At 37.3% G+C, this 14,509-nt stretch overlaps 1 protein-coding gene across 1 annotated transcript in view; it reads right to left on the bottom strand.

Moving 5' to 3' along the window:
• UBE2G1 (ubiquitin conjugating enzyme E2 G1) overlaps positions 1–14,509 on the bottom strand; it is a 93,128-nt gene that overhangs the window by 29,609 nt on the left and 49,010 nt on the right. The gene's annotated exons all lie outside the window — the stretch shown is intronic.

Below are 14,509 nucleotides of genomic sequence, written 5' to 3'. Positions count from 1 at the left end.
CTTAGGCCTGATCCCTGAGGAGTGGGCCTAAGTCAACAGGTAGACATCCCCCAAGGGGTCGTGGACTGCAAATGGGCGCAGGCCAGGCTGAGGAACCCCCCCACCCCCAGTGCACAAATTTTTGTGCACTGGGCCTCTAGTAACACATAAAAAAGATACTGAAAATGGAAACATAGGAATTACATTTTAATCTTATTTTGTTTATCCATGCAAACATTTACTGAATGCTAACTACACTAAGAGCTGAAAGTCCCACTTTTACTGTCAATTGAGAGACAGGGTAGAGCACAGACAACTGCAAAAGATTTCCAATCTTTTTCTAGATAAACACAGACCATTTACCCAACACTATACAAGAGTCTTGTGGAAGATTCTATAATTTATCTAGAAATCGCCTAGTTACTGCAGTTTCTGTCTGAAGTTTTGTGGAGTTTTATAAATGTAGTTGGGTAAGCTCTGAAATGAGCATATATGGTTTAAAAAAAAAAAAAAAAGCCCTTAACAATTTTCTTACACTTCCCATAAAGTATATCATTGCATCTCACTTTTGTAAATACACAGTAAGTTCTTAAAATCTTTTGCACATTCTTTCCATGCTTTTCTTCCATAGGAATTGTGTCTAGTGCTTGTTTCATGTAAGTAACACAAAAGCAATGTTGAAGAATGTACAAGCACTTCAAACTCAAATACCGCGAGTTTGGCATGGCTTTTGCCCTCTACCATGAGTCCTCATAGGTCCATGGATATTCAACAGGTTTAATTTACCTGTAGTTGCAGATCATTACCATACCTTCATGAATGTTCCCTTCAAAGTCCAGCTCAAATAATACCTTCCTCCATGAGGCCTTAAGTAATTTACCAAATAATCTTCTTTTGACTTCTGAGTTCCTATTAATTATACTTGTTGTCTGCACTACATCACCTAGCACTTAACTATCAGCTCCTGATTCCACAATGTGTGTAAACTCTCCAACATTAGTACAGAAATGTGGAGAGCACAAAAGAAGGGCACATTATAATCATAAAGAGACAAAAAGGGCTTCTAAAAAAGAGAGGAGACATCTGAAATAAGACAAAGGATTTGGGTAAGAGAGTTTCTAGAGTTAGAACATATACAAAAGTTGAAATATGGGCATCAGTTTATAGAACAAAGGGGATGCATTAAGTTGAAACCACACAGAAAGAACTGGACAGCAAAGAGCCTTTGTAAGAAATATAAGTTTAGACTTTATATCCTGAGGACTATGATGATGAGCCTCTCTGTGTTTTGTTTTTAAAACAATGAAGTAACCTCTTAAGATTTACATTTTTGAAAACCAACTTTTCAGTATGTGAAAGATGACACAGAATAAGGCCATGGTGATGACAAAGAAAACAAAAAAGAAGCTAGTAAAGTAATCCTGGAAAGTGTACCTTTAGTATATGGTAGTGGGAATAATGATGAAAACAGAATATTTAGAAGACAGAATAACCAACCAAGCTTCGTGATTGTGGGGGGTTAAAATAATAAGTTAAAAATCACACACAATTCCTCAAAAAGTTAGAGTCCAATGTAACACAGCAATTCCACTCCTAGATATATACCCAAGAGAAATGGAAACATCTGTTCACACAGGAAGTTGCACACAAATGTTTATATAGCAGCATTGCTTATAATAGTAAACAGGTGAAAACAACCCAAATATCTATCAACAAATGAATAAACAAATTATGGCATATTCACATAATGGAATATTATCAGTCATAAAAATGAAGTTCTGATACATGTTACAACTTAAACGAATCTCAAAAAAATCAGGCTAAGTGAAAGAAACCAGACACTAAGGTCACATATTGTATGACTCCTTTGATATATCCAGAAAAGGCAAATCCACAGAAACAGAAAGCAGAATAGAGGTTACGAATGGATGGGCGAGGGGGTAATAGGATGTGATTGCTTAATAGGTAGGTATTGGGGGAGGGGGTGTTATAGGATGATGAAAAGTTTTGAAACTAAATAGTGGTTGCACATTGTGAATACACTAAACACCACTGAAATATATACTTTAAAATGGCTAAATGAATCAGTAAACACCTCTGAGTTTGTGTTACGGATTAAGCTCCGCACCCGCCCCCCCCTTTTGTTATTTGGAAATTTGTGAAGTGCTTCTGGTTGCCAATGGTCACATTGTCCTGGCCTCCCTAAGCTCAATTCCTACAGAGAATATTAAGGAGGTTTCCACATTAACATAAAGGTTTTATTTTCTGTTAGTTTTTAAGTCCAACTTTTTAAGTCTTTTAAGATTTAGATATTTTTAAATGGAACATTAAAATTTTGTTTTCCTGCCGAGACCGGTTTAACTCAGCGGATAGAGCGTCGGCCTGCGGACTGAAGGGTCCCAGGTTCGATTCTGGTCAAGGGCATGTACCTGGGTTGCAGGCACATCCCCAGTGGGGGGTGTGCAGGAGGCAGCTGGTCGATGTTTCTCTCTCATCGATGTTTCTAGCTCTCTATCTCTCTCTCTCTCCCTTTCTCTCTGTGAAAAATCAACAAAATATATTTTTAAAAAAAATTTGTTTTGCTTGAGGAACCAAGGTTACCTTGGTATTACTGTATAGTATATCTGCATGCACACCATTTTTGTGTAAAAACAATTTTTGCTATAAAGACATTTCAAGAAATTTAAGAGAAGTGCTTGTGAGTTATATGGTATGGCATAAATACTTTCAATTACTAATCACATAACTAAATGTTATTGAACTGCATTAATAAATGAGTTCAATGGTCCTTTGGATAACTCAGAATAACCTAATTTTGCCTCCCCTCTCCTCAAATGGAAACATATGCTTATACTTGTAGTGTTCGTTGTATTTTTCCCTTATTTTTAAAAATTTGTAACACATTGAAATGTGCCTATAGGAAGTTAAGAAAGGTATTTTGCAAGCAATTTCTGTAAAACCTTTCTTAGCAATAAAATTCCTTTACATTTTAAATTAAATTTCACAGTAGGAAGAAATAAATTCAATGAAAAGAGCTAAGTAAAGAATCTTAATATTTCTATTAGCCTTTGGAAAAGCTTCACTTTCTGTCCTTTAATTAAAATCTACATTTCTCTTATCAGTTTTGTATTCTGCATTTGTGCCCCAGTGAACATTCAGTGATGTAGCTGATATGCCAGGCTGGTGTCATAACTGGATGAACAGCAAAAGGGAATAAAATTGAAAGAAGGATACATTGCACTCATATAACTTGAGTTAAGGAGACCTTATTTCATATGCATAAGTAGCCATCGTGTGTGTGTGTGTGTGTGTGTGTGTGTGTGTATTATAAATAAGGGTGCATGTATAATGTGTGTTTTAACCAGCTCCAGAAAGCTGTTGGAAACTAAGATTTCTTTTGCCAAGAGCAAATTGCCAATAGTCAAAGTTATGACTCTGATAAACTCTTTTTAGTAATAACTAGATGCCAATACAGTCATTGAAAAGGTTAAGACCCTGCATCACTGAGTTATAAAATTGTAACTCTTACTCTGCAATGGCAGATAATGATGCACTCAGCAGGGCTGCTCTAGGTTTTCTGATACTTAACTAACCTGAAAAATAGTTTCAGGTCTTTTTAAGGACCACATATACTGAAGGGACAAACTTTCAGTAAAATTGACCATTAGGGGAGAAATAACCCATCATTTTCTTGGACAGATAACAGTTCTTACATATTGGATATGGGGCAATACTTTTCTCACTTTCCCCATCCCTTGATTTTTCATTTGTGAAATGTAGAAGGTTTTGCTTTTTGGAATTCCAATCTTTTGCAGACTTTATTGATTTATGTTTCTTTAAAGTGACTATCAATGTATTAGTTTATATAAGTTATTTAGGATTATTATACAATTTATATGCTTAATATTAGCATCATTAAACTCTTATGATTGCCCTTAAAAAGGTTGAAGGACATGAATACAGACAGTCCTCGGGTTACGTAGGACTCAACTTACGTCATTTCGTGGTTACGTCGCCATCTCCTATTTACAATATTTATTTTAAAAAAGTTCCGTCATTTTGACATATGTACCTATGTGCTTTATGTTTTTTATTATTTATTTACCACAAGTAAAGGTCAGGAATTGTTAACTTTCTTTTAAGTTTTTTTTTTACTGTTTCACTTCATTACTGCTGTGTGTGTGCTCCATGTGAGTGACATAAGTGCTTATGTAGATGGGTTCCAACTTACAGCGAAAATCAGGATAGCACCCTAGGAACGGATCTCTGACGTAACCAGAGGACCTACTGTAGTACTACAGAAAGAAGTGGAATCAAGTTCATGATCATTTTAATGAGTCACTGAAAAACACCTGGTTTTCAAAGCAAGGCTATAATTCTTAAATCAAAGACTGAGGGCACCATAGCCGGTGTGGCTCAATGTTAAAAGTGTCTGCCTGGGCACAGAAGGGTCACAGGTTCAATCCCTGCCCCTGCATGCGAAAGGCAACCAATCAATGTGTCTCTTTCACATCAATGCTTCTCTCCCTCCTTCTCTCTCCCGTCTTCCTCTCCCAGTCCCTTTCACTTCCTCTCCCAGTCCCTTCCTCTCCCTCTCCCTTTCACTCTCTCTAAAAATCAATGGAAAAAATATCTGCCAGTGAGGATTAACAAAAAAAACAAAAAACAAAAAAAACTTGGAGTAATGAAAGAAAATTATATCAAATCACCACAACACTTATCTTGGATTAAAATATGAAAAGTAGCCTCATAAAAAAAGTATCAATTCTGTAAATAATGAGATAAGCAGAATTTAAAAATTTTAATGCCCAGCACTATCACTGACTGATTGTACTGGAAAGGCATATTTCTTTCTCTCTCATGCAGTGTACATATAGACAAAACACCTTTTATAATCCTTAACTTTGTCTTTAAATAGATAGAGATTTCTAAATTATTACAGATGCTATTGAAGTAAAAACAAAAGAAAAAAATCAGAGTCCGGGGAGAGATACTGAGCAGTGTTCAAGGTTAATCGATGATTGGTTTGCCTTTAATCTTTGGTCAAAGTCACTAAAATCAGATGACGACGACCAAGGGTCTCAGGTCAAATGGGGCTAAGTTCAGACCTCAGTCACTGGCAACTTTGATTTTAGGTATCAAAGTGATCTTGAACAAGGTTATTAAAACTTTCTGAGGCTTATTTTCTTTACCTATATAATGGGATGATATCTACCTTCCAGGGCTTTTATAAGGATAAATTTGGTCGTGTTTATAAAGCATTTACAGCAAAGAGTTTGGTACTCAGTAGCTAATGTAGCTATAAATCTTAAAGGAATTTTATTTCTAACTATTTTCTGAAAGTGTTTAATTCATGAAATGAGCAGAAATATACTCTCACATTGAGTTTCTTGTGTTGAAGTTGTCTAATTGTCCAGATGTAAGTGATTTACTTTGCATATATTCTCTGGAAACTCTTCTTACCTCATGGAACCTAAGATACACCAGAATAATTTTTAAAGTAAAGGAAAAATACTATTTTTATCATTAGATCAAGTCTGATTACATCTACTTTATCTCCATTTAAAGAAATATGCCTTTCCAGTACAATCAGTCAGTGATAGTGCTGGGCATTAAAATTTTTAAATTCTGCTTATCTCATTATTTACAGAATCTTGGTGATGTCTACTGAATTTTTACTTATTATAAGAGCAATTAACAAACAAGACATTAGGAAGATATTTCCTATCAAATATCCATTGGCTTTTTCATGTTAAAAAATTGTAAAGATACAAATAAAATATATTTAAAATCATAAAAAGGTATATCACCAGAAAGTTCTGGAACTGTGGTTCATTCCAACCCATATTCCAGACACAATATATATGAGTGACAAGGACACAAGAGCATTAATAAATCAGGTTGCTGGGAAGAAAATCAGTAAAGTTGATTCTGAAGGTCTGGCTTTAATTAAATTTAAGAACAGAGTGGCTGAGAAAATGTACAGGACCATTTTAACTATTAAGCACTTTTACTTCCCCTCAAATTTCTTTTCTTCATCTATTTTTTCATCTATTTTTTAATTGATTTCAGAGAGGAAGGGAGAGGGAGAGATAGAAACATCAATAATGAGAGAAAATCATTTATTGGCTGCCTCATGCCCCCTTCTGGGGATCAAGCCCGCAACCCTAGCACATGCCCTGACTGGAATCGAACCATGACCTCCTGGTTCATAGGTTGATGCTCAACCACTGAACCATGCCAGCTGGGCCTCTTCAAATTTTTAAGATTTTAATAAACAAAATAGAAATAGATTCACAGATACAGAGAACTGACAGCTGTCAGAGAGGAAGGGGACTGGATGGCTAGGGGGAAAGGTGAAGGGATTAAGCAAAGGAAAAAAAAACTCAGACACAGACAACAGTATGGTGATTACCAGAGGAAAAGGGGGGGTGTAGGGAGGTAATATTGGGCAATGGGGGGTTAATAGTGATGGAAGGAGACTTGGGTAGTGAACACACTATACAATATACAGATGAGGTATTATAGATTTATACATCTGAAACCTATATAATTTTCTTTTTTTTTTTAAATATATTTTATTGATTTTTTACAGAGAGGAAGGGAGAGAGACAGAGAGCTAGAAACATCGATGAGAGAGAAACATCGACCAGCCACCTCCTGCACACCCCCCACCGGGGATGTGCCCCCAACCCAGGTACATGCCCTTGACCGGAACCGAACCCGGGACCCTTCAGTCCGCAGGCCGACGCTCCATCCACTGAGCCAAACCGGCTTCGGCAGAAACCTATATAATTTTCTTAACCAATAAATTCAATAAAATATTTTTAAAAATGGCTAAGTGTATGTTATTTGAATTCCAACTCAATTTTTTAAAAATATATTTTATTGATTTTTTACAGAGAGGAAGGGAGAGGGATAGAGAGTTAGAAACATTGATGAGATAGAAACATCGATCAGCTGCCTCCTGCACACCTCCTACTGGGGATGTGCCCGCAACCAAGGTACATGCCCTGGACTGGAATCGAACCCGGGACCCTTCAGTCCATAGGCCGATGCTCTATCCACTGAGCTATACCGGTCAGGGCTCCAACTCAATTTTTTAAAATGACAAACAAGTTTCTATGCAGAGCAATTGGGTATAAGTCTGTTCATTCTCTGAAGTGAGAAATATATGAAGATGTGCTGATTTGAGAGATGAGGGGGAAGAAATTATGATAAGTTTGGTTTTAAATGCCATGGGGCGTTAAGTACAAATATAAATTTCTTTTTAAAAAAGTCTGAGTTAGCCCTAGCCCATTTGGCTCAGTGGAGAGAGCTTCGGCGTGGGGACTGAAGAGCATCACAGGTTCGATTCCGATTAAGGGCACATGCCTGGGTTGTGGGCTTGATCCCCCTGGGGGCATGCAGGAGGCAGCCATCAATGATCCTCTTTCATCATTGATGTTTCTATCTCTCCCTCTCTCTTCTTCTCTGAAATCAATATATATAAAGTCTGAGTTAGAGATAGAGATTTGGGGGTTATATCAAAACATTGTTGATAACTGAAGTCATACGATTGACAACATCACCAAAGGATGCGCATTAAGTATCCTATATATTAAGAGAGGAATATGCTAATTAGCTGTTATGCCCTGAGGCGTAAAGACCAAGGGCATCACAACCAGATCACCACGGATTAGCAGGAGGGTGGGCCAGCAAGATACAAGCAGGCTGAGGAGAGCTACAGAAGGGGGCAGGGCAGCAAGCTGGGGGGTGGGGGGGCCACAGGAGGGCGGGGCAGTAGGTGGAGAGCTATAAGAGGGTGGCAGCAACCTACTGGTGCATGGATTCGTGCGCAAGTGTAATAGTAAACCATAAAGGATCTAACTGATAGAATTCTAGAGAATACCACTATCTGGGAGATAAAAAAGAAGAGGCTACTAAAGTGACCTAGGGGATAAAACTGAGGAATAGGAAGGAAACCAGGAAAAAGCTGTATCAAAGAAGATGCATTTCAAGGAGAAAGTTACCAACAATGATAAATACATACTGCTCAGGAAGGAGGGGTCTAAATTCAGTCCTTTGGGCTCAATAAACAGAAGACCAAAGGCTGGCCTATGCCTAAATAGTCTCAGTGTAATGATGAAGCAGAGACCATAAAGGCAACACTGAGTTGACTAAAAGAAGGCACAGTAGAAAAATATGAGTGGAAACTTTTTCTAGAAGTTTGTGGGTGAAAAAGTGTAGTAGCCAAATGTAGATGAAATTCAAGCAGGTTTTTTAATGGAAAAGGCCAAAAAGGATGTTTAAATATCCTATCTGTTTTAAATGTTGTACCTCACACTACATTCAAATCCCAATGGATTACCCATATAGAAAAAAATAAAACTTAACTAAAATACAGGAAATTTTTTTTTTACATAATTTTGGGTAAAGGTGGCCTTCCGAAGCAGAACACAGAACTAAAGTCAGATTACACAAAATATTTTAAATTCAATACAGCAATAAAATTTAAACACAAGTGACAGGATGGGGAGAACATTTACAACACAGTTGGTAAAAGTCTAATATCCCTAATGCAAATAGAGTTCCTATAAATCAAAAGAGGGAAATGTGCAAAGGGTACAAACACATGGGGAGAAAATGGAAATAGCTTATAAACACAAAAACCTAGCCTGCTTAAGGCAAATATTTGAACCAAGTGCCTATGCTTGGTTTTCTACTTGCATTTCCTAAGGTATTGCCGAGAAGTTTTAAAGGTGACAAAGATGAAGATAACAACTTTTGTGAATGCGAACTGGACGCACAATTAAGAGTTGGAAAGACCTACAAAGGGCTCTGTTTCCCACAAATCATGAATGATAAACAAAACTGTAAAGTTCTAAAGCAGGCAAAACTAATCAACATTATTCAAAATCTTTTTTTCTCTTTTCTTTTGGAAAGGGGAATGAGAATAGTATCTCAAAGGAGGAATAAAAAGGACTTCTTGGGTGCTGGTAATGCCATGCTGTACATAATATTTTGTTGTTGTTGTTAATCCTCACCCGAGGATATTTCTCCATTGATTTTTAGAGAAAGTGGAAGGGAGGCAGAAAGACAGAAAGAGAGAAACATAGATATGAGAGAGACACACTGATTTGTTGTCTCGCGAACAGGGAGGGAGATTGAGCCTGCAACTGAGACATGTGCCTTTGACAGGAATCAAACCACGGACCCTTCAGTCTGAAGGCCAATATTCTATCCACTGAGCCAAACCGGCTAGGGCTGTACATAATATTTATGCACTTTCCTGTGTGTATGTTATACTTCTTAAAACTCAGTAAATCATGGAGTGTCACAGGATTGTTAAATGATTATATATGCATTCTGTGAATCTAGAAATACTGTGGGCCAGAGTGCTCTACAAACCATGAAAAAAAAGGAAACCAAGCACAGGACATGTCCTTGAGAAGAATGATTTGAATAGGTATGTAATATACCTAGAGTAATGAAATATAATGCATGACTGACTTGCTATGATAGAGTTATTATTCAAGGTTAAGACTAAAAGAGAGTGAGGAGAACATATGAATAGAAAAAACTCTATAGTCCTGAATTTGAACTGGAAATATTAGTACAAATTCATGACACAGATTTAAAAATTCTAATCTCACCTTGGCTGGTTTGGCCCATTGGATAAAGCATCAGCCTGCAGACTGAAGGGTCCGGGGTTCAATTCCGGTCAAGGGCACATGCCCGGGTTGTGGGCTTGGTCCCCAGTAGCGGGCGTGCAAGAGGCAGCTAATCAATGATTCTCTCTCATCATTGATGTTTGTCTCTCTCCCCCCACTTCCTCTCTGAAATCAATAAAAATATATTTAAAAATAAAATAATATAGCCCTAACCGGTTTTGCTCAGTGGGTAGAGCGTCAGCCTGTGGACTCAAGGGTCCCAGGTTCGATTCCGGTCAAGGGCATGTACCTTGGTTGCGGGCATATCCCCAGTAGGGAGTGTGCAGGAGGCGGCTGATTAATGTTTCTCTCTCATCGATGTTTCTAACTCTCTATCCCTCTCCCTTCCTCTCTGTAAAAAATCAGTAAAATATATTTTTAAAAAATAAATAAATAAATGAAATAATATAAAAATTATGAACTCTGTCCACTGAAAAAGTGCAGAAAAAAATTACCAACCATTTAGCAATGAGTATGGTCTCCAAACATGATTAACTTGCAAAGAGATGAGGGCTCTTCAGAGAAATGGCTGATTCCAGATCCGGGACAGGAAATGCTCTAAGCTTATGTCTTACACATCAGATAAAAAAGCAAGCCATCATAAAATACAATGGTCTTTTTTTTATATATATATTTTATTGATTTTTTATAGAGAGGAAGGGAGAGAGATAGAGAGTTAGAAACATCGATCAGCTGCCTCCTGCACATCTCCTACTGGGGATGTGCCCGCAACCCAGGTACATGCCCTTGACTGGAATCAAACCTGGTACCCTTGAGTCCGCAGGCTGACACTCTAGCCACTGAGCCAAACCGGTCAGGGCAATACCATGGTCTTGATAAAAGAATTCAGCCAACTTGAAGAGGCTCCACTAGCCAAATATGGGAAAGCTGAAGTATCAATAGTTAATAACCACAATGAATTAATATATTAATGGATTCATAAACAGTGATATAAAAAAACAACAAACTAATTGGTCACCATTATGGGATGCTACTAAACCATTTTGTTATTTTGAAAACCAATTTAAAAAAACATTAAGAATAAAAATTTCTTTTTCTATACAAATTATATTTCTAAGTAATCATATAATAACTACCATGAGTTATCTCTCTTTGGAAATAGTACGGTTAAAAATGAAAAGTATGTACAACATTGCCATTTTGTCATTTTAATCTAGACATTTTAAAAAGAAAGACAACCTGACATTCTCTCCTGATAAACAAACCACCACTTACTTATAAGGTGATCTTACCTGACTCAAACCTGAACCTGTTTAAGCCCCTAGATACAATTACCAATTTACAGAAAATACAGACAGAAAAATATGTTTAAGGACAACTCTGCGAGACAATTAGCAAAATATACATTGTGGGAAATTCTAAAGAGCTAGGACTGGAATCTTCAATAAATACACTTGCAAGGGGAACAAAAAGAGAGAAATGAATTCAATTCTTAAAAATGTATGACACAAGTTAAAATGTTTTTGTTTTTTTAAAGATATGTATTTTATTGATTTCTGAGAGGAAGGGAGAGGGCAAGATAGAAACATCAATGATGAGAGAAAATCATCAATTGGCTGCCCCCTGCACGATGCCTACTAGGGATGAAGTCCACAACCCAGGCATGTGTCTATCCTGACCGGGAATTGAACTTCAACCTCCTGGGGTTCATAGGTTGGCGCTTAACCACTAAACCACACCAGCCAGGCCACAAGTGAAAATTGAATACTAACCAGATATTAAGATAATATTAATAATATTAAAATACTGTTAATTATTTTACAGTGTAATAATGGTAATGTGGTTTTTACCCCTATTTTTAAGAGACAGAAATATTTAGAGATACTGAAATATTTTATAGATAAATGATTGTGATGTTTGGGATATGCTTCAAAATCATAGGGGCTAGGAGTATTATTAAGTCTAAAACTTTTCTCAATAAGAGTTTAAAAAAGCAATACTAAAAAATTTAATGTAGTCTAAAATAATGTCTGAAAATATTTTGCTGCCCTGGACAATGTGACTCAGTTGGTTGAGCACCACTCATTGCATGGAAAGGTCCCCTGTTCGATTCCTGGTCAGGATGCGTATTTGACCCCTATTTGGGGTGCCTGCAGGAGGCAACCGATCAATGTTTCTCTCTCGCGTTGGTAATTCTCTCCCCCCTTCCTCTCTCTAAAAATCAATAAAAACATATTTTTAAAAATTATTTTGTCAATAACATGAAAACAAACATTCATGGAGCCTCAGCAAAAATACAAGGTCTCAAAATAAGAGCATACAAAGACCCAAATACTGTCATTTTATACTTGACTATTAAGGAAATAAGCTACTTAAACACTATAAATATACTTTGCCAAGACCAAATCTAACAGCTACAAAGCCAAATACAAACTGGTATTTATAGCCTAGCGCTGATTTTCCTTTGTGTCTGTGTGGTTGTAGTCTCCTGCTCCAGGGAATGTGCATTCCTGTCAAGTTTATTTATGTAACACACAGCTGGCTGTAAGGTGCATTTTATATGAAGTGACCATTTTACACCAGCTTCATTTTGAAATCACAGATAGAACCTTTTGTCCAGAAACTATCTAATTACTCTTAAGTATTGAGATGGTTTGTGAAAATAATTTTAGCCTTATTATTAGAGGAGTAAAATTGCCATATTACTTTAAAACATATAAATCACCACAAACCCAGTCACCAAAATTAACTGGGAAAACATTCCTTTCCTGCAAGCTTCCATAAATTAATTAATATTGAAAAAAGTAACATGTAAGCAAATACCTGCAAAAGGTTTACTTGTATTTCTTCTATAGATTTTAAGATACATCAATTTAATCATTTTTATAGGTTTCTTATAAGCTTTAAAAGTTTGCTTAAAATTTGAATTTCTTTTTAATATCATGCGATGCACTAGAGCTAGAGCTGGCTAATTTCCTAATCTAAATCATTTTTAACCCCAATGAGTTTCTTATACCATACTTTAAAAACATCAGAGCAGACAAGCAAAATATGTCAGAGATCATACCTTGCAAAGAGTTTGCCAATGTTTCAGAAAAGATTTGCTTGGCAGAATTCAGGACCACATTCCTAAAATAACACTAACGGAAGGTCTGCTGCCTGCAATATTTTACCTTGCTTACCCTTCTGCCAACACTTAGATCTAGGGGTTCTTCAACATTACGTGCAAAATATGTTGTTGCTTACGGTTAAGTTAAATACAGTAGCATCATCGTGCATATCTGCCAAGATATGCAATAGCAAGAATCCCTCACAATAGAGAAATTGTTATGCTTGACACTCTAGTATATAGTTTTATATAAACTTCAACTTACTTAGTGTTCTCATTTATTTATCAGAAACAACTTTGATAGACATTTTAGGGGAAAATTCTGAATTTAATTGCACAATAGAAAACTTGGGACATAGTTTTGCACACAGAGCATAGTATTGTATCAGTCAGACCTGTGTTTGATTGCCAACGCTCTCTTAAACAAGTCTCTCTTTTACAAGACAGATGAGAGGTATTGTATGTGCAAAAGATTCTCCATCTTAGAGTACACAAATGGTAGCTGTCCATTTTCTTCCTTTAAAATTGCTCATCAAACTCCAGACTATGAAAGGAAAAGAATACAATGTTCTTTAGAATCTCGAGAACAAGCCATACTTTAAACACTTTTTTGAAAAATACTATCCATCCCAACATCATACTCAACTATTTGTTTCTAGTGGGAGCGGCCAAACAAGGCCCCCAGACCCTTTGGCCATAAGAATGAGTGAATCAATATCTGAAACAAGTCAGAAAAATGAGATTACAGGGCTTTTCAAACTGGAATTAAATAAGGAAGGGAGCCCCAAACCATGGGGAAACTAAGTTTTAAAAGGCCTGAGAGCTGCCAACAGTTATAGTTCAAATCTCAAGGAGAAAGCTAATGTGAGAATCAAGCTAAATTGAATTAAATAAGCAAAAGTAAACAACAAAAAGAGAGAACCTGACAGAAGGAAGAACAACTATATGTATGTGTTTATCCCCTTATCCTGGATATCAATAAGACAAAGGGTTCTGCCGAAAGAGACAGTGTGGTGATTGTGGGAGGTGAAGGAGGGGTGGAGGGTTGAGGCGGAAGAGGGCATAGAGGGGATAAATGGTGATGGAAAAAAATAAAATTAAAATAATAAAACAAAGGTATCACTTTTCTGTTTCTTCTATGAGAGGCAAGAAGCCAAATGATATGAAGAGGATATAGATTAAAAACTAAAAACAAAAACCCACCCCAAGTGACATTCCAGGGCATCTATAGGAAGCCAGAAAGAAGATAGAAACTGATCTTAGCAGATGTTAATTTTCTTGAGTCACCCACACTATTTAGAACAACTGCAATGAATTCTCTAGGGCAAACTTAACAATCAGGAAAAAACTGATTTTGACCGGGCAGGCAGGGGAGGGCAGTTGTGGGTGATCGGGCAGGCAGGCGATCGGGCAGGCAGGGGAGGGCAGTTGGGGGCGATCAGGCTGGCAGGGGAGCAGGCAGGCATCCATCAGGCTGGCAGGGGAGTGGTTAGGGGCAATCAGGCTGGCAGGCAGAAGCGGTTAGGGGCAATCAGGCAGGCAGGCAGGCAGGCAGGTGAGCGGTTAGGAGACAGCGGTCCCAGATTGTGAGAGGCCCGGTGCACGAATCCATGCACCGCGCCTCTAGTTTATCTATAATAGCATTTACTTATAAAGTGTGTTTAACTCACCTTAAAATCGACCAAGAAACTAAAATATCAATATGAGAGAAACACATTGATCGGTTGCCTCGTCCACATGCCCTGACCAAGGCCTGGGCCGGGGAAGA

Source organism: Myotis yumanensis, unplaced genomic scaffold (assembly GCF_028538775.1).
Source record: "Myotis yumanensis isolate MYYU_CA2020_CCGP unplaced genomic scaffold, mMyoYum1.0.hap1 SCAF_16, whole genome shotgun sequence".
Lineage (NCBI taxonomy): Eukaryota > Metazoa > Chordata > Mammalia > Chiroptera > Vespertilionidae > Myotis > Myotis yumanensis.
The sequence above is the reverse complement of the archived record's forward strand: the minus strand, read 5'-3'. Positions and strand labels throughout refer to the sequence as shown.